A 21,282-nucleotide genomic window follows, 5' to 3' on the forward strand; every position below is an offset into this window, starting at 1 on the left:
GTATAGGAACACAAATTGGAACAGGTTGAGTAAACCAGCTTATACTGTTTGCCAGAGTGGTCTTCACATTGTGCTTGGGCTTAATAGTTTCATACTTTCTACTCTTTTAATGAATGACACATCCAGTCAGAGTTAGATTCAGGAAAAAAGTCCCCATTTAGTGAGTATTCGTAAGCTGTGTGAATACATCAGTGATGCCTTAGTGCATTTAAACGGCAAGTCTTTCAATATTTCTTATAGGTCTTTTCAGTAATGTGAGTGGTGTTAACTAATAACTGATAATTTATTCTTTTATATTATTCTTTATGTACTTCTCACTGCTACTCTGGTGCTTGGGGCTTAACAATTGGTCTCTAGGGTGATGAGTATTAAGGCGCTTGGAATGAGCACTGAGTGTTATATGTTAAGTGATGAATCACAGAATTCTACTCCTGAAACTAATATTACACTGTACATTAACTAACTTGAATTTAAATAAAAACTTGAAAGCACACAAAAAAATTGATCTCTATTGGTGATCTGAAGTATTTCATAGTTTAACAGTTGATGCAATTTTACCAATCTAATTAGCACAAATATAGTTTTGTAGATGATTTTACTTTATAATTAAAGTAACTTTTAAACTGTTTATCACAGTACAGATTCTTTTTAGTGATTATATTATAATGATTTATTATTAGGATGGTGGTAATATAAGTGCTGAAGTGAATTTCTTTAAAAGTAACCCTTTTGAAGTCATCCCAAAGGTGATGTTAACATTTTTCTACTTCTACATTTGCCTTCGTTCATGAACTATAGGTCCAAACATTTTATTTTTTTCTATTAAATATTTAATAATATTTTTATATTGACACTTTAATTCTTTAAAAATTTTTTTAATGTTTATTTATTTTGGAGAGAGAGAGAGAGAGAGCAGGAGAGCGCAGAGAGATAGGGAGAACCAGAATCTGAAGCAGATTCCAGCTCTGAGCTGTCAGCACAGAGCCTGACGTGGGGCTTGAACTCACAAACCACAAGATCATGACCTGAGCTGAAGTACAGTGCTTAACCAGCTGAGCCACTCAGGCACCCCAATACTTTAATTCTCTTGATACCAGTATACCATATAAAATTTTTGGCAATTCATGTTATTTTTGATGTGTTTAATTATCAGAATGTTCTAATTATTATAGTCGATTTTTTTTTTTTGGTGTTGTTACAGTTGACACACAATGTCACATTAGTTTGAAGTATACAGCATAGTGACTTGACAAGTCTATATGTTATGCTGTGGTCACAAGTGTAGTAGCTACCATCTGTCACCATACAACATTATTACAGTACCATTGACTATATTCCCTGTGCTGTATCTTTTATCCCTATGACTTATTCATTCCATAACTGGAAGCCTGTGTCTCCCACTCCCCTTCACCCACTGTTACCCACCCTTCTACTCCTCCCCTTTGGCAGCAATCAGTTTGTTTTCCGTATTTATGGGTCCACTTCTGCTTTTTGTTTGTTTATTCATTTGTTTTGTGTTTTAGATTCTATAGATCAATGAAATCCTATGATATTTGTCTTTTTCTGACTTATTTCACTTAGCATAATACTCTCTAGGTCCATCCATGTTGTTGTAAATGACAAGATCTTATTTTTTTGAGAATAACAACTCAAGCAACACTTGAGTTGCTTTGGTTTCTCGGCCATTGTAAATGATGCTTCAGTGAACATAGGGGTACATATATCTTTTTAAATTAGTGCTTTTATTTCGTTTGGTTAAATACCCAATAGTGGAATTACTGGATCATGTGATATTTCTATTTAGTTTTTAGAGTTGAAATAAAATATGGTTTATATCTTTAGAAAGATACATCATACATATCATTGATACATCATACATATAATTGATTTATTTTTAGTTTTTTCCAGTGTGCATTTATGTGTATTGTATGTATGCTTGAATGCTATTATTAGAAAACAAACTGAAAGTAATTTTATTAATAATTAACTCAAGGAGTTAGAAGAACAAGTAAATATAAAAGAAATAATAGGGGTGCCTGGGTGGTTCAGTCAGTTAAGCGTCCAGCTCTTGATTTCAACTCTGGCCATGATCTCACGGTGGTGACATCGAACCCCACATCCAGCTCTGTGCTGGGTGTGGAGCCTGCTTAAGAGTCGCCCTCCCTCTCCCAATGCCCCTCTCTGCCTGTATGCACACATGCACTTCCTCTCTCTCTTTCAAAAACAAAAACAAAAACAAAATTAAAGGCAGAAATGAGTAAAAACAAAAAAAAATTATTGATAGTGAAGACACAAACAAGTTTATTGGAAAGACTAAGAGAATAGAAACATCTTCGAAAGGAATGATCAAAGTAAAAAAGAGAGGAGAGAGGAGAGATAAATAATATGTATAACACACACATAAAATAAGAAATGATGGGGCACCTGGGTGGCTTATTGGTTAAGCATCCAACTTTTTTAATTTTTTTTTTCAACGTTTATTTATTTTTGGGACAGAGAGAGACAGAGCATGAACGGGGGAGGGGCAGAGAGAGAGGGAGACACAGAATCGGAAACAGGCTCCAGGCTCTGAGCCATCAGCCCAGAGCCTGACGCGGGGCTCGAACCCACGGACCGCGAGATCGTGACCTGGCTGAAGTCGGACGCTTAACCGACTGCGCCACCCAGGCGCTCTGAACTTTTTTAATTTTTATGTTTATTAGAGCATGGGGAGGAGCAGAGAAAGACGGGGTTGGAGGATCTGATGTGGGTGCAGTGCTGACAGCAGACAGCCCAATGGGGGGCTCAAACTCATGAACCATGAGATCGTGACCTGAGCCAAAGTCCGATGCTTAACCAACTGCGCCACCCTGGTGCCCCGCAGCGTCCGACTCTTGATTTCAAGTCATGATCTCACAGTTTGTGGGTTTGAGCCCCCAGTCGGGCTCGACACAATGAACACAGAACCTGCTTGGAATTCTCTGTCTCCCGCTCCTCCCACTCCACTTTCTCTCTCTCTCTCTTTCTCAAAAATAAATAAACTTAAAAAAAATGAAACGAAATAGTCACTGATAATGTTTTCTTATTATAAGAGATTATAGTATTGAGCTTTATGGCAAAACAACTAAAAAAAACTAGAGGAAATGAGGTTGCCTGGCTGGCTCATTCAGTAGAACATTTGACTCTCGATCCTCAGGGTTGTGAGTTCTAGCCTCACACTGGTCACAGAGATTACTTTAAAAAAATAATAATTAAAAGCACACCTTAAAAAAAAAAAAACAACCAGAGGATGTGGAAGAAAACAAACTGTAAAATTGACTCAAACAAACATAAAAATATGACTAGCCCCGTTACCATAGAAATCAAAGATCCCTAAGAGTCAGCAGGCACAGATGATTTTGCAGGCAAGTTTTGCTAAACGTTTAAGTAATGATAATAGGAATAATAGATAATGTTTATTTAGCTCTATGTTCCAGACAATATTAAGCACTTTACATGTGTGAGCAAATTTAGTTTTCAGAAAAATTTAAGTGGATAGTCAACAGCTTCTGTTGTGAAAACTTGCAAGGAGGACAAGCTTTCTGCTTTGTTGCATTCCTATTCCTTTGTTGAAGAGTTTTAACTGTCAATATTCTAATTTACATGGGTGGAAATCTGCCCTTGTTTTGTTCCCACCCATTACTCCTAGTGCTGCCTTTTAGCTGTATGACATAAATGAACCTCTCTTTCCCATGGCAGTCCTTTATATCCCAGAAAACTACCATCAGATCTCCTTTTCTCTCGCTTAAGGAACTTCATTTAAGACCTTTCCAATATCAAGATGGGCCTACCTCTGTGTTATTTCCTTTTTTTCTATCAAAATAGACATGACATTATTTTGGAATTACTTTTCCTTCTGACCCCTTATTGAGTCTTAGTGTTTTTACCTTTTTAAAAATTTCGTATCAACTAGTTCATATCTGTATTTTGCCACTGTCTAGTCCTGTAGTCCTCCTAATTTCCTGTATGATTTTGCAAAGACTGCTAGTAGTAATTTTATGTTCCTATTCTTGTGTTCTTTTAGAAACCAAATGTCAGTTGTGTGGGCCTGTGTTTTGAATGTTTTTTAACTCATAACTTAGATTTCATTAATTCTTAGCAATATCTTTTCTACCTTTTTTAGTTTAAATATATTTTCATTTATGGAGAAGATTAAAGGAAATTAAGGGTTGAGTAATTGTTCTATGTCTCTTGGTTGGAGGCTGGATGTTGTTAAGCATGGCAAACTTTGTGGAGTCCATTATACTTGCGTTCAAGCCCTGACTCTGCCACTTACTAGCTGTATGACTTGATCAAGTCACTTACCTACTCTGAGCATGTTTGCTTATCTGTATTACTATTATCGTTTTTATTATTTCTGCCTCACAGAGTATTATATGGATTGGAGAAGATATTATGTATGTCAAGAACATAGAGTTTAGGTCATAGCAGCTGATTCATAAGTGGAAGCTTATAACAAAATCATTTGTTATCTTTCTTATGCGCTGGATCTGGCTTTCCCTTGTCCATCTTTTTATTCTAAAAATATCCCAACAATCCTTTGTACTGTCTTAGAAACAGCTCTTCTCAGCTTGGGTTCTATTCTTCCTTGACAATATAATTGAAGGGTTTTCCACTCTTCATCTTTGATTATGTCCTCTCTTTGTGTATTTCCTTTTTGGACACAGATCTGTCTTTATCAGAAAATTCCTGCTATGGCCATGTTTCTTTCTTTGTATTTTGCATACATTTGTGAATATATAAATTACTTATTAATTTTTAGCCTATACTCTCAATCTGTATTCCCTCTTAGAATTACTCATCAGGGGCTCATAGCTTCTGTTCTATTCTCTGCTTTTTTTTTTTTCTAAGAAATCTGCTTCCCTAAACTATGAAGTGTAGAGTTGATCAGTATTCCTGTTAGAGTGGTGGCCCACTAAACCAGGGACACCTAGGATCTGGGGTGGAGAAGGCAATTTAGTAAGATGCAGTCTGGTAGCAATCACTAAGTGGAGGCCTAAACAGAACCTAAATATTAGGATGATCAGCTATAGGTAATTGTGTGTCACAGGAAGGAGGTGGAACCTATTAATGCAAGGAAAGGGAATCTAGGAGCAGATGACAGGCAAAGTTCTAAGAGGGCAGGTGGTCAACATCAAGAAAGATGTTTAACAGGGACAACACATCATAAAGTAGTTTTTGGCAGATCTTTATGGAATGAAGATTTAGATAAATCTGTAATGTGGCAGAATTAAGGCTCAGAATTCTAGGCCCAAAAGAACTGATAGTGCCATATTGGTCAAGAGCTAGGCTCTTGGACAAAGAACCAGGTTAAAATTCCACACTCATTAATTTGTAAGCTGTATATCTGGATAGATTAACTCTTTTTGAGCCTATTTTTTTGTAAATGTACGGTAAGAATAATAAAACCTTAGCACTGAGAGTGGTACAGAAATGTTTGCAGTTTCTCTAATGTGCCTAGCACTTACTGATATAAAATGTAAGTATGATTTGACAGTTATTTTTAAATATTATTATTCTTACCATCATTAAGCTCTGTAGCATTCAATACCATATCGTGGATACAATCCTCAATATTTAAAAATGCCTCAAAGAAAATTGAAAATTTGTTTAAATTAATAAATAAAAATTTTGGTACATTAAATCTTTCAAAATGTTCAGTGTATATAATTGGAGAAAATAGTAAAAGAATCCTAACAGGTGGAAAGTTGACAATCATTTGTTTAATAATCTCTGATACCCTTTTTAGCTGCTGTGTGGTGGTTCTAAGAGTTATGTATCATTTTCCTCTTTTTTTCTTTTACGATTTTTAAGTAATCTCTATACCCAACATGGTATTCAAACTGACAACCCTGAGATACAGAGTTGCACACTTTTCTGACTGAGCCAGCCAGGGACCCCAGACGTCACTTTAAAACATGGCAAATACCATGGAGGTTACAGGGAAGAAAAAAAAAAAACAACAAACTCCTTTGTCCATGCCTCCTGTGATCTTCCCCAGAAAACTCACAACAATTTTATGCCATAGTTCCTAGAAAGGCTATGTTTATGCTTAATTGGCTCTATCTCTCTGCTTGCTTTTCTGCCTCCTTCCTGTGGAATGTAAGCAGGTTTAAAAGTGTCAAGTGTTGAATGTAAAAATTAAATAGTATCGGTCATCAGGAATACTGCTCAGTCACAAAGCATCATGAAAGGCATATAAGTAAATATCCATGATTCAAAAGAAATCCTCTTAGTGACTCTCCAAACAGGAAGTAAATGATAGTATGGGATAATAGAAAGTTTAGCACAGAATATATATTCCCGTTATAATAACAGAACTTATTATAATGCTAAACCATATTTTTCTTATTATAAAAAATTATGTGCCCAAATTGATGCATTCAGCCCGCCAAAAGTAATAAACATGTGGCATGACAGAATGCTCCCTCTCTGATGAACATTTTAAACACCAGAGGGCAGAATGTTCCAGAGGACATTTTCTTTATTATAAATACATCATCTTGTCATTTATTCTTTCATGTCACTGGCTGCATTAAAAATAGAGATATGATCATTTTGGAATTGTCTACGTGTATGAATGGTTTGTTTTGTTTAGACAACATAATGAACAATGTTCTCATATGTACCAGTGTTGGTTCAGCATCTAGATTTTCTCTCCCTTTCTAGGTTAAAGTCTATATTTCTGGCTTCTAAAGTGATTATATTTTTTAAAAGTTATGTATACATCTGTATCATTTAGTGAATTTCATAAATTCACATTCATTTAATGAATTAAGTAAAGTGAGAGGAAGGAGATTTGATATGTATATCTTGTAGCTCAATATGCTCTTTTGTGTTCTATTTATCAATAAAAAAAAAAAATCCTGAAAGAGCCACCTGCAAGCTTAATGATCCTTTTAAAATGTTGAGAATATAATTTAGAAGTAGCATCCCACATTTGGGAAAATTTTTCAGGGATTAGGTAATAAAGTCAACATATCAAGTAAAAACTGTGTATAATGAAAATTATCCTCAGAAGTCCTTTAAATATCATTCATGCATTCATTAAGTAAATACTGCTTTTCATATGTCCAACCTGCCAGCTTATCTTACTCTCTTTTTGACCACCAGATGAATAGTTGTCTTATGTGTAGAGGCCACATTATATGATATTTAGGAATGCATTACTTTCTCTTCCCTTAGTCACAGTTTTACTGTTGCAAATTGAAGTTATAATCTGGAGCATTAGCAATTCCTAGTAAAGGAAAAACTCCACATTAGAAATCTGGCCAAAACTTGAATTGCTGTAACAAGAAGGATGGATATGTTCTTACTTCTGTGAAAATAGTAATTTCGTGTATTCACCTCTTCATAAGTATTACCCTACCTTTAAACACTGTGAAGTTTAATTCTGATGATTACTTCTTAGAGAAAGCTTATACAGGGGGAAGATTGGAGAAATAATAAAAATAAAAACAATAGAAAATTCTGTAAGTTTTAGAATGGTTTACCTAAATTCAGCACAAGGGAGTTAAAAATTAGTAGCCAATGAAATAGCTTAGCCCCTTAAATCTCTCTCTACTTGTACCATCAATTAAGCCCATTTTTACAAAAACAGAACCTATGTATTTTGTCTTTTAAAGTACCTCAACTATATCCTCTTCCTGATTAGCTAATACAGAGCATTAGCAACATTAAAATGAATGTCAGTGGAAAAATGATTATTTGTCAAAGTTTGCATTTTTTAAACATAATTATTTTGGAATCCATCTAATGCATGGATCAGCTCAACTTGATTTGGGACAGATGTGAACCTGCCCTCTTTTTCCTAAAGGTATTGAGTTCTTGGTATTCTAAAAGTAACAACTAAAGAGAATTTCCCTCAAAAGTAACCATTGTGCCAAGACAATATTTGATTTTAAAACTTTACTAGAGACAAGAGGTTAGACAGAACTGAGGTATGCTCTCTGTGGAATTTTCAAATCTAACATAAATGCTTACTTTTAGGTTTGACCTATAGTTTTCTAGTTAGGTGAGGTGAAAGTAATTAAAAGTCATTTGAAACAAGTTTCTCACTTTGCATGTTCTTTAGTATTGTCATTCTATAGAAATTACTTATACTACTTTATCTCCAACTTATAATTTTCTTAAGACAATTATTATTAGTCATGTAGGGACGGTGGAATTACTTTGACATGATTATCTTAAATAATCCTTTAACATTAGTCCACAGCATTTCTGTTTACTATTTAGTATCTCTGTAATTCTATTTATTTTTATTTTTTATTTTTTAAATTTTAGAGCACAAGTGGGGTAGAGGGGCAGAGGAAGAGAGAGAGAGAATCTTAAGCAGTCTCCATGCTCAACATGGAGCCTGATGTAGGGCTCAATCCCTTGATCCCGGGATCATGACCTGAGCCAAAATCAAGAGTCAGATGCTCAACCAACTGTAAAGTAGGTACCCCATGTTTACTGTAATTTTAAAATGAAATGATTCCTTGCAACAAATATGTGCAGTGTGGTGAGACCAAATATTCAATCAAACATGAAAACTAGCCAGAAATATATTTACTCTTTCTGGCCATTTTCTGCCTATTGACTTCTGTAGAAATCTATTTTCTATTTTGTCTTCACTGTTTTGCTTAATTAGGTATTTTTGAATAAGATAACAGATTTTTAGAATTTCAAGGCTTTACATTACATTACATTATTTCTACCGTTGCTTTAGAAAGAAGTAGAAAATATGTTATTACTCAAATTGTACTGCTGATGAGTTTGAGGATTGGAATTAAGGACTTACCAAGCAACTAAGCATTATTACAACTACAATCAGAACACTAGTCAAGTGTGTGTCCTTTCTATTAAACTGTAGTCCTTTACATTTACATTTCACTGAGGTTATCATCATTTATGAAGATGAACACATCATAAATCTATAACTAACAAATATGTAATTATACCAGAATTATTATTACAGTGGCAATACTGCCCACATAAGAGAACAATGTTATAAGTGATTTACCTAATTGTTTTGCTTTATTTTGTATCTGAACATTTCATTATATATGCAGTGCTAGGAGAGAAGCATACTATGATACAGAACACTTGCATGTAGAATTCCCCTATCTAAATAGATGGATAGCACCAGTGGCTCATGTTCCAGAAGCCTACTGAAGGTTGGCTCAGAGCCATCTAGAGTACTGCAGAGGGAGTACCATTGCCACTGCTCAATTCATGCACTGACACTGTCCCTAGTTCTCTCTTCTCCTGTGTTTCTTTTTTGACACTGTCCTGCTGTCCACTGGAAGGGAAGGAACTCTTCTGGATTCCTGGAAGGCAAGGAAAAACGGATGAGAAAGGTTCTCCAGGCCTAGTAGGGGAAGGCCTTCAGAAGCATAGAATGGAACAGTAACCCTGTCTCTCCAGTGATTGACACAAGGAATTTCCTTGATCATAAGTAAAGGCTATGGGCATTTTCAGGGAAGTTAGTGTCTTTTGAATCTTTATGCTTCTAGAAGGAATACAGGAGGTGGTTTGCCTGTCTTTGAAAATGATACCGTTGCTACTATATCAGTCAGTTGATGGTTCTCTAGTTTTGGTGTATCTGAAACTTACCCTCTGAATGAAAGACATTTAATCAGTTTTTTAATATCTCTGTTTAAAAATAAATTTTCTGCTATCACATTCTTGACAGTTCTTTACTTATCACTGTCTTAATTTTTCCATTTAACCCAATAAATTATGAAGATACCACAGGCACATATTAGCTTGCTAAAGTGTTATTAATCTTTTTCGTTACCTCAGGATGTGGTTGTTTTGTTAGTGTCTACTTAGTTACTGTATTTTGTAATATTTATTCACACAGCTGATTTAGGAATTCAGAACAGTGAAATCTGAGGAGGAATCTGAGGAGGAGGAGTTTATAGCTTTAAGGCACGAGGAGCTTACAGCTCTTTAATATAAATTGTTCCCAGAATCCATGTCACAGCTCCTTATATGGTGCTGCTTTTTTCTTCTCGGTTGCTATGACAACAGCAGCACTGCACCATTCATCAGCTCTGGACCTGGGCTGCATTGCTAGCCCTCCGTGTTACTCCTGAATGTTAAGAACATCCGTGAATCATTCACTATGTTAATGCTGCGCCATTAGAAACCTAAGAACCAGTCCTTCCAGCAGTTTGCTCTACCAGGAGGGTAAACTAAACTGCGCCACAGAGGAAAAATTACATAAAAGCATTTCTTTTTCTCCTAAGGGAATCATACAGTCTTTCTCTGCTGCAGTATTCTGAAAGGATAAGCTTCTGTCAGGCGATCTAATGAAAAGAACTCATCTGTAATCTTTCTTGAAATCATTAGCTGTTCAAAACAAGTATCACATTGCATCTCTGGATATAAAAAGAAGCAGGTGATGTTGTTAGGGGTTCTAAGCTCCTTTGGGAGCATCACTTGTGCTTTGGGACCATAATCAACATCTGCTGTAAGAAGTATCACCTGTAACGCGCAGTAAGTTCTGGGCAGTGTGAAGAACTGGCTGGGGAAGATTAAAGTGTGGATCATCACTGATATGTCAGATCTGATAACAGCATGACCAGTGAGTAAGAAGAAGCCTTTCAGGTTTGCAGGAGAAAAAGCTATATAGTATTGACTAATGAGGAAGAAAAACTAAAGCCTGTGAGTATGATGAGTAGAGTATTTGTGTGTTACATGAATTTCTGAGCTGTAAGGCCTACTTTGAGCTTTGTAGGAAAAGAAACGCAACCTAAGAGAATTTGACACTTAGTTTATAGGAAGCCATTAAGAAATGTCATTAGGCACATTTATTTAATTTTTAATTGTGTGTTCTTTTATTCTGTGTGTGTATGAATCTGTTAAAATAGTTTTCGTATTTTAAAAATAATATTTCATTGTGAAGAAAGATACTGATTTTTTAATGTAAATGTGATGGTCAAGTTGCTTTTTTTTGTTAGATTGTGATTCTAGCATAGACTTCTACTTCTTATTGCAATATACTTACAAGTAAAATACATTTTTAAAACGTGACAGTATGGGAACCTAGAATTGTTTAAGCCTGCTTATTTATTATCAGAATGCTTACGAATGGATGTTCTTGTACAGTGTAAGGATTTTTTTTAAACTTGACATTATTGCTGTTATTTTATTTATAGTGTCTGTTTTTCCAATTGAGAAAGGTAAATTATTTATCATTCTTGTATTTTTAGACCAGTTAGTAATTATCAATTTAAGGCAAATTGAATTTTTAGATTGAATTTTCTCACAAGACTCTTGTTTTCTGGCTCTTAATTATTTTCTCTTTTTAGTTCTTCAGCTAGCCATGGTAACTTAGAAATGTACTAAAAGTAGGAACTTTGGTTTTTCAAAATTAGAATATTTAGACTGATCTTCAGCCACTTCACAAAAGAAAAAGGCATTTCATCTGGGCTTATACTTTAAGTTAGTTATCTTCCTTAATTGATCTTCTTAAATGCATGTTGTTCAGAGAAGATATATTTTAGGGACATAACTGGGTTCCTTTAATTTGCACAATGCGAGGGTGGGGGGAGATTTTGTTTCTTTGTTGTTACTACATTTTAATTATAATCCTTCTTCCATTTTTGAGATTTTTGCTTATAGGTCTTATACACATGACTTTGCCCAGCACTTAAGAAATAGGGAGAATTAATATATTAAAGAATAATGAAGATACTAATCATTTACATGTACTGTCATATCTGTCTTTAATAAAAGGGTTTTACTTTTATTTGAAAGCATATATTTAATAGATTAAGTAAATTGAATATTCACATTTTACCCATTGTCGTGTAAGAAGAGAGGAATTTTAAATTTTGTGTATAGTTAGTAACTGTATGTTGCAAGCTGACACTCTTTTATGGCTAGTTTATCCCCACAAACATATATATACAAATGATTTTGTGTCCCATTATCTCTGAAACCATAATTCTTATTAATCGTAACAACGACTAATTTGGGCACTTTATAATAAGGATAGTATTTTTAATAATTTATTTATTGTAAGGTAATCTTCCTTAGCATATCCTGTGATTTTTTTTTTTCTGTTTGGGGTCTTGCCCAGTGGATATATTCCTGAAAGATTGCATATAAACATGTTTGTTTGTTTATAAATTGTCTAAATTAAAATCTGCCCACGAAGCTCCCTATTTTGAGAGATTCTGCAGTAGGTTAATTTGGTGACTCTGTATTATCGTATACTAAGTTTTCTTAAGTGAGAGCCATCTGGTTTTTTTCAGTATATAAAGATTCAAATTACAGATTTAACTAGCAGCATTCTATGAAAAAAATTAACCCTCATGCTATGTAATTTATAGTTTAACCCCTCATTTTAAAAATCTTTGGTTTACTTTTTGAAATCCTTTAAGGTCTTTTCAGTATTATTCGTATAACAGATAACTGGCTAAAGTCTTAATTGGTAGTAGATACTGCTTTTATTTGGGAAGAAATGTGCTAGGAAATAATGTATAAAGCTTACAAGAGGCTTAAGAGTCCTCCCTAGTTGCCGTTAACTAAAACTTACACATGTCATTCTAATAACACTTGTGAATATCTAGAAATTCATTAGTACCACAAATAATGTTTTACAAGGAAATAGGTGCTTCATTTATGTCAGGATCTACATTAAAACTTAAAATCTCACGTTGGTGATAAATTATTTTAAAAGAATGATTCCTAGTTATTTTTTTCTCATGGGAATCAGTCATAATATTTCCATGATAAGTTGTGTCTTCTTTATCACTCTAACATTATATGTATAGTAAAACATTTTAACCATTTGTAAGTGTTGCAGCTTAGGACATGTCAACCTCTCTGAAGCTTCCCTTTTATAAATTTAATGAAATAATGCCTTTTCGCAATGTCATTATAGGCAGTAAGAAAGACAATATATGTAAAGGATTTAGTATAGGACTTAGCACAACGGAAACATTTTCTGAGTAATGCTCTTCTCTGCCCGTCCTCTCCACTGACCTACTTCAGTGGTTCTTGGACTTTTCCTTGGGAGTACCTTTAGGACAGAGGAATTTGAATGCATACCAGAGGTGTGTGGGATGTAGCCTAAAGGAGCTTCCAAAAGCAAATGTGGAAATTTCCTGATAGTCTCATATTTTTCTTTTAAAATAATCTACATTCTACATTTTTTACACTTGATTTTAGCCAAAAGGCTGAGAAGCGATACATTCTACATTTTTTTAAACATAAAACATGTTTTCCAAAAAAAAAATCTTTGAGTAAAATTCCTTCTTCAGGAAAATGTCTTATTTTCTCCTATTAACATGCATACCCCAGCATATTGCTACCTATCTCTATGAATTTCTAAATGTAAGACATACTACTTAGATCTCTTGGTCTGGATATCATTTTTAGGAAATGAAGATCCTGACATAAGAGGCATGTATTTCCCTGAAGAAATAGATTGAGAATCAATAGGTAGGGATGAAAAATGAATCTGGTTAAAGCTGAAAACTTAGTTCAAAAGAGTGAGTAGTGAGATGGAGCTGGTCAAGCTATAGTGAGATGAGAAAGGAATACCTTCAAGTAAGAAATAAAGAAAAATGATAATGGAGAAACTAATAGTTTATCATTTTTAAAGCTATGAGAAGTCCTGCAATAAAGGAACCTATTTAACTGTTTAATCTAGCACCTCTAAAACTTAATTTGCCAACAGACCCCTTTTTTCTTACACAACTCCCACAAAATCATGACAAGTATTCCAAGGAGCACACTTAGGGACATAAATGACGAAAGGAAGTTATGTCATTTAGAAGGAAAGAAGAGTGGGTGACTGTGCAGAACAAAGCTTGGCAGCAGTCGTTTTGGCACTGCAGAAGATTATGGAAAAGCTACATTTTAACTCAAATACCCCCACCCAAAGTCTGCTTTAATATTTTAAAGAATCATACTTTTTTTTAAAGGGAGGAAAGATTATCATGTGGATTAGAAAGTGGAGTGATAAAGTGACTTGAGTAAAACTTGAAGCAAGAGTATACAGGACACATTCAACTGGTAAATAACATTAGTTTGTCTGGAACAGAGGTTTCACAGAGGATGCTGTGGAAGAGAATGCCAGGACTGGATTGGGGAGGTTTTGGGGGCAATGGTAAGCTAAGATGGTAGCCATGGAAAAGGTATATGGAGAGGAAGGTTTTAAGGAATAAGAAAATTGGTGACTGGCCAGTTACAGGATCCAGGAATATGGAAGATCTGTCAAAGATGATGCCAAGACTTTAAGAATGAGACTTGATGTTCTCATTAATAGGAACAGAGAGATTAAGGCAACTGGTTTTGAGGCACCGTGAGTGAGTTTGAGGTGGTAACAAGATATCAGAGTAGAAATGTGGTTGCAACACTTGAAAAAGAAGTAAGATTTTAAGGTATAAATGTGTAAGTTATACTTTAAGAGTAGGTAAAATTTTCTTGATAATGAGAGAACACATAAACAGAACAGGTGGGAAATGAGTACTTCATGAGCATTTAACAGGCATTTCACTTTAATTCACTTGATTTTTTCAGGAGCAGTTTAAATTTTTATGGTTCTGATCTTACAGATGAAGAAAGCAAGACCTAATCGGGTTAACCAGTAAGCAATTTAAGCATAAGAGATCAGGATTCCAACTTAGGTCTTTCTCTAACTTCTGTACCTCCTCTCAGGGGTGAAGAAGAAAATCTTAAGGAATATCCACTTAAGGGAGTGAAAGGGGAAAACCCATGTCAAAAGAAGGATGAAATGAGTTAAGGGAGAGTCTGAAAGATACTGGGAGAACCAAGGTGGTAAAACTGTTATGGAAGCCGAAGTTTGCGGGGGTTTTAGAGAATACTTAATCACCATTTTCATTCGCTTAGAAGTCAGGAATATGAATTCATACGGGACCATGAATCTGTTGTTGTTAAGTGATTGTGCTTTTGGTTTTCCGGAACCTTAGTCCAGTCTCTTAGCTGCAGTGATCTACATTAGGCAAACAGTATTCTATTTCTTTAAAGAGGAGAAAGGGAGAGAGGCCACCTAAAGCAGGTGAGAGTAGAGAGGGGAGAAAGAAGCACCTAGCCAGTTATCCACAGCCAAGTACACTTCTTGGAGTGCAGTTGGTTTTTTGTGTCTGTAATATATAGTTAGAAATAGGACTCTTCAAGACGTTTGAAGATAAAATAAGTTTCTCTTCATTTAACATCATCCCAATAAATTTCCCATTTTTATTTTAACATAATTTAAGTTATCCCTAAAGCAAGATGACTATCTTACATTAATTCCTGCAATATGATGTAGTAGTTCATATTCTACCACCTACGAGCTTTGTGATATTGGGTATGTTCTGTAACCTCTCTGTGTTTCAGTTTCTTCATCTGTGAAATAAGTAGAACAGTTCCCGCAGGGTTTGTCAGGATTCGATGTGTTTTTACGGGCAAATTGCTTTCACAACAGCTTTGTGAAAACATACCATAGGGTTCATGGTAAGTTACTGAATAATAATAATAATTGATGACAATGTCACTTACTGGCTATTGCAACACCCTGTTTATTTCTTCCTGTACCTATCTTTACTTTTCCTGTTTTTCCTTTGGTGATAAGGGAAAGTGTTTTTACTTTTTCTTGTTAGGTTAAGTTATTAAAGTGAGCAGAGAGGGGCGCCTGGGTGGCGCAGTCGGTTAAGCGTCCGACTTCAGCCAGGTCACGATCTCGCGGTCCGGGAGTTCGAGCCCCGCGTCGGGCTCTGGGCTGATGGCTCGGAGCCTGGAGCCTGTTTCTGATTCTGTGTCTCCCTCTCTCTCTGCCCCTCCCCCGTTCATGCTCTGTCTCTCTCTGTCCCAAAAAAATAAATAAACGTTGAAAAAAAAAATTAAAAAAAAAAATAAAGTGAGCAGAGAGTAATTAAAGCTCTGATCAGAATGTTTAAAGCATGCCTAGATTTAGAAAACATCTTGCAGTCAATAGCGGTGGGTACTAGTGTGGACTTTTCTCTGGAACACTGTTACAGTAATCATTAATGTTCCAAGTATTTCAGTGTGAATTTGTGTTACTTCCAGTAGAAATTGGTTTCACAGCCGAACTAAAACAATCCATAAGTGTATAATTTCCTTTACCTTGTTTAAAAGAATCCCCTTCCCCGACAATATGAATAAACAAGTATATTGTCATAATTATATAATGAGAAGCTTAGAATTACGGTAAAATTATACATTCAGTGCCGAGTGGGCTTTTCATGTTAGCATTTGTTACAGATATAAGTTTTTAATTATTTAGCAGTGTTGGTTAGCATAAATGGCTGTATAACATAGTGTGTGGACTCTGTAACTAGCCTGCCTGGATTTGAATCCTGAATGACACTTACTAGTTCTGTGCCCTTGGGCAAGTAATTTAACCTCTCTGTGCCTCAGCTTCCTCATCTGTAAAAAAACAGGTAATAATAGTATCTACTTCATACAGTTGTTGTGAGGATTAAATGAGTAAAATACTTTGAATGGTTTCAGATCATAATTGTCCAGTTGTTGTTAACTTTTATTGTGATTTAGTATGTGTGTGATGTAGGTCTTGTCTCCTTACAAGGCAGAAACCATATTTATCCTGTTTATTATTATATTACCAGTTGTTAGCACAGTGCCTGGAACATAGTAGATGTTCAATAAACATTTGTTGAATAAATCAGTGGAACATTCTGAGCTTACCTAGGACTTCAGTAATACTAGCTTGAATTCAGCTAAGCTGGCCAAAGCAGATAACCTGTGTATAATATTAAATATTTTGTTCACTAAGATTTTATTGAAGTGAAGTCTTGAAAATGCCTGACTCACCATTTTATTTATTGATCAGACTTATTAAACACTTTTAAACTGAGGCTAGAATTAAGTATGCAAATCAGGCTCCTTCTCCCCTCTCTGAGGCTCAAGAATCTCTGAAAATATTATAGTGCCTAGAAGAGGAAGAAATAGCTTTATGCCAATTTTGACTTGGTTTAAGAATTTCTTACTGAAAAGTTGCTCTGATGTATGAGGTCAGCCTACCTAAGCTCAAGGCTAGGGGCATACTGTGGTTCTAAGTCTCTCATTTTTAAGTACCGGAAAAGGTCAGATTTAGTTTGGCAAAACTGAGATTAAAAATTACCATTATTTTATTGTACCCACACCTAGATTTTCTCTATTGTGTTGGGGAATTCTTTTTATTGTATCCAAATGTCTAGTGTTTTCTACTCTTCCTCTTTCTGGGGATAAGTCATTGCCTAAAGGAACAGTTTTTGTAACTATTTTAATATCTAGACTATTTAGCTTAGATTATTTTATTTTTTAATGTTTATTTATTTTGAGAGAGAGAGAGAGAGAGCATGAACAGGGGAGGGGCAGAGAGAAAGGGAGACATCGAATCTGAAGCAAGCTCCAAGCTACCAGCTATCAGCACAGAGCCTGACGCAGGGCTGAACTCACAAACCATGAGATCATGACCTGAGCCATAGTTAGAACCGACTGAACCATTCATGTGCCCCGGTTAGATTATTTAAATTATGAACTACCTCTTCTACTTCTAACTTAATTTTAATTTTATTCTAATTTTAATTATATAATTTTTCCCAAGTTATGCCTTGGGTTTTGAAAAGACTTTTTTTTTTTTTTTTTTTTTTTTTTTTGGTCAATGTTAATCTATCTGAAGTAGTTTTGTTTTATATTTTTAGTATTGCTTTTGACATTTTAATTCTCCAATAGTTTATTGTTAAGAATATAGTCAGTAAAGTACCAGGTATTATATGGAGATGAATCACTAAGTTGTACATGTGACGCTAATATCGCACTGTGTCTTGACTGGTATTTAAATAAAAACTTTAAAAAATTGTAGTCAGAACATCAGATAACTCCCTTTTATGGAAATCTCTTCATGCTTTAATGTGGTACCCCGTCACTGTTTAGGTCATCACTGTTTTTTTAATTATGGACACTGGCTCTTATCAGTTACCATAGTGGATTGGCAGGATTTTATACTCTGTGTTTTATTTGCAGATATAAATCTTGATAATTGGCGCTTTGCAGGCATCTTGATGTCTGAAGATATTCAGTTAGACTTCTGAATCCAATCTTACATTATCTGCGTTCTGCATGTAACTGCCCTAGGCAGGATGGCTTAGCTCTACTAGTAACAGTAGAAGCTTTCTTAACTGACCTTCCCTTAACTACTTGCAGGATTAATGTTCTCCATTCCCCTTTAGACACCTACTGACTGTTGTTAGGATGAGGTGGATATTACAGGCAGTTGGCCACCTTCTTACTTACCCAGTTATTTCTGTTACCTTATGGTGGCATGTGCTTACTTAAAGGCAGTTAAATTAATGATATTATAACTAAATTTTTATATATTAGCTAACGAAATATGAATGCAACAAAGAGGGCATTTATAACGGTAACGTTTTTGGAAAACTATGTTAAAAATTTTGGAAAAAATCAATTAAAATGTCAACAAAGGTAATTCGATTTTAAAAAATGCTGTAATGAATTAGGATAAAAACACTGAGGGGGATAAGATTGATGGTTTTTAAGGGTACAAACTTGTGATGAATAGTAAATAAGCCATAGAAATCTAATTACAATATAATGAATATCAACAATGATTTATAATTATATGTGATAAATATTGCTGTATCAGCATTTTATTATATAGAAATATATCAAAGCAGCATGCTATATACTTCAAATTCATACAGTGTTACATGCCAAATTTATTCAATTAAAAACATTTTAAAAATCTATCTATACTTAGGTTGTCTAAATTTGTTTTATTTTAAAGACGGGCGTCTAGGTGGCTCCGTCGGTTGGGCGTCTGACTTCAGCTCAGGTCACGATCTTGCGGTTTGTGGGTTCGAGCCCCGCATCGGTCTCTGTGCTGACAGCTCGGAGCCTGGAACCTGCTTCGGCTCCAAGGAGTCTCCTTCTCTCTCTGCTCCTACCCTGCTCAAATTTTGTCTCTGTCTCTCTCAAAAATAAACAAACATTAAAAAAAAAATTTTTTTTAAGAAAATGAATAGACTCTACATTTTACAATAGTTTATCCAGAAAGACAAATTGGAATTCATATTCAAACAGAAAGGCCTTGGCTTTATATCAGAAGTTTGGTGAATAAATGTACATTTATATTTTAAGTTAAAGAGTTTCATACATATATCATTTTTTGTCTTTCCCCACTTCTTCCAAAAGGTTTTTAAACTTATCACCTGCTAACTAGTTGCTATCAGTATAGAATAGGAAGACTTCTAGTGTATATTACCATCATGTTTTTTCCATAGTCCTTTTTTGAGAAGAGAATCCATAGGAATCATAGGATTTGAGAGAATCCATAGATTAGTATGGAATAGGCCTGGTTTAATCTGTATAGAACTTAGGTCCAAATTTAATTGTGAATGGGGATTTGTGTTTAGTAACATGTCACCCCTATCCATTGAGCCTAAATGCCCTCTATCAAACTAGACAGTCGTGTAAAAAGAGTACTCTGTTCCTTGGGGTCGAGGTGCATACCTAAGGTAGTTTACAGAAGTGGTTAAATTCCTGGACCTTGTAGTAAGACATATAAAGTTCATTTTCGAGCATTACCACTCATCGGCTGTGGGACTTTTTACAAGTTATTCCTACTCTTCCAGTTTCCGTTTCATTGTTCATAAAATGTGCATAATAAGAGTTACTGCCTCATAAGAAAGTTATGAGGATAAGCAAACAAAGTATGTCAAGTGCTTAGCATTGTGTGGCCTATAGTGAGCATGGAATATTACCTACGCTATGCCATTAGTATATGCTCACAGACCTACAAACTTTTAAGTGATCTTTATTACTAATAATGTGAGTAATTTTGAAAACTCTTATAAAAAGTGTGATAGAGCTACTAAACCTGAGGTAGACCTATGTACAGAAACACATAACAACTAAGAACAAGAGAGTTAGCTTTGTATCTGCCTGTTGTCATTAGTGCAGTTAAATCGAAAAAATAAATTACAGTCACCACCTTCTATTTCCCTTATAGTAATACTGTTATATGTCTACACAGTTATAAAATAGGAAATACAATTAGGAAAGCTATTTATATTTCTCCTTCAATATTTAGGTTGTTTGTTTCATCTTTTTTTTAAGTTTATTTATTTATTTTGAGAGAGAGAGAGCAGGGGAGGGGCAGAGAGAGAAAGAGAGAGAATCCCAAGCAGGCTCCGTGCTGTCAGCATAGAGCCCAGTGAGGAGTTCTATCTCATAAAATGTGATAACATGACCTGAGCCGAAATCAAGATTCAGATGCTTAACCAGCTGAACTACCCAGGTGCCCCAGTTGTTTCTTTCATCTTAACCATTTTATTTTTCTTATTTAGGTAGCACCATACAAAGATTTATTATCTTTTGTTCGCTGTTTTTTAATTCCTGTCTTAAAAGGAGTCAGTATTGACAATTACTTTATAAATCTATTAATTCACTGTTTACATTTCGGGGGACATGGCCTGACCTAATTTATAATTTGAATCTATATAATAATAAAATGTTTTTTTTTTTTAATTTTTTTTTCAACGTTTATTTATTTTTTTGGGACAGAGAGAGACAGAGCATGAACGGGGCAGGGGCAGAGAGAGAGGGAGACACAGAATTGGAAACAGGTTCCAGGCTCTGAGCCATCATCTCAGAGCCCGACGCGGGGCTCGAACTCACGGACCGCGAGATCGTGACCTGGCCGAAGTCGGATGCTTTAACCGACTGCGCCACCCAGGCGCCCCAATAATAAAATGTTTTATTGTGGATATTATTACCAAGCAATTCTACATATATTTATAAAGAGCAAAATATTTTTTTTCTTGCCATGAGGCTTCCCTGAGAATTTGAAGCTCTGATTTAGTACATTTGAAATTGTATTAAAACTCCAAATTTAGAACTACTTGTTGTAATATATATACCTCCCTGCAGCCTACACTGAGATGCACAAACTCCACTAAAATCTATGAATAATTAATAATCAGTTTCTTTTTTAGAAATCTAAAAACAAAACAGATTAACTTTTTATTCCTTCACAGTTGTGGGAAAATGAATTTAGCAAAGTTTACAATTTAGACAGCATCAACAAAGAGTAAGCTTCAGGGAATCAAAGCTGAGAAACATGGAGCAGATCAGAAGACACAAAATACTGATTGGAATTTAAAATCCCAGGAGAGGTTTTTCAAGAAATGTGACTAAATAGAATTTACTTAAAACAGCTCTAACCAAACTGCTAAGGAATATGTTGTGTTATAGCAGTAGGAATATAAGACTGATTCT

The 21,282-nt window shown here is 34.9% G+C and overlaps 1 protein-coding gene across 12 annotated transcripts in view; it reads left to right on the forward strand.

Moving 5' to 3' along the window:
* TANC2 (tetratricopeptide repeat, ankyrin repeat and coiled-coil containing 2) overlaps positions 1-21,282 on the forward strand; it is a 379,268-nt gene that overhangs the window by 154,465 nt on the left and 203,521 nt on the right. For 2 of the 12 annotated variants that reach the window (XM_045044010.1, XM_045044011.1), the window contains exon 1: positions 8,365-10,671. The exons of the other annotated variants lie outside the window; for them this stretch is intronic. The gene's annotated coding sequence lies outside the window, so the exon portion shown is untranslated. Of the gene's footprint in view, positions 1-8,364; positions 10,672-21,282 lie in introns of those variants that run through there. 12 annotated transcript variants of the gene reach the window in all.

The sequence above is a fragment of the Felis catus genome, chromosome E1 (genome assembly GCF_018350175.1).
Source record: "Felis catus isolate Fca126 chromosome E1, F.catus_Fca126_mat1.0, whole genome shotgun sequence".
NCBI lineage: Eukaryota > Metazoa > Chordata > Mammalia > Carnivora > Felidae > Felis > Felis catus.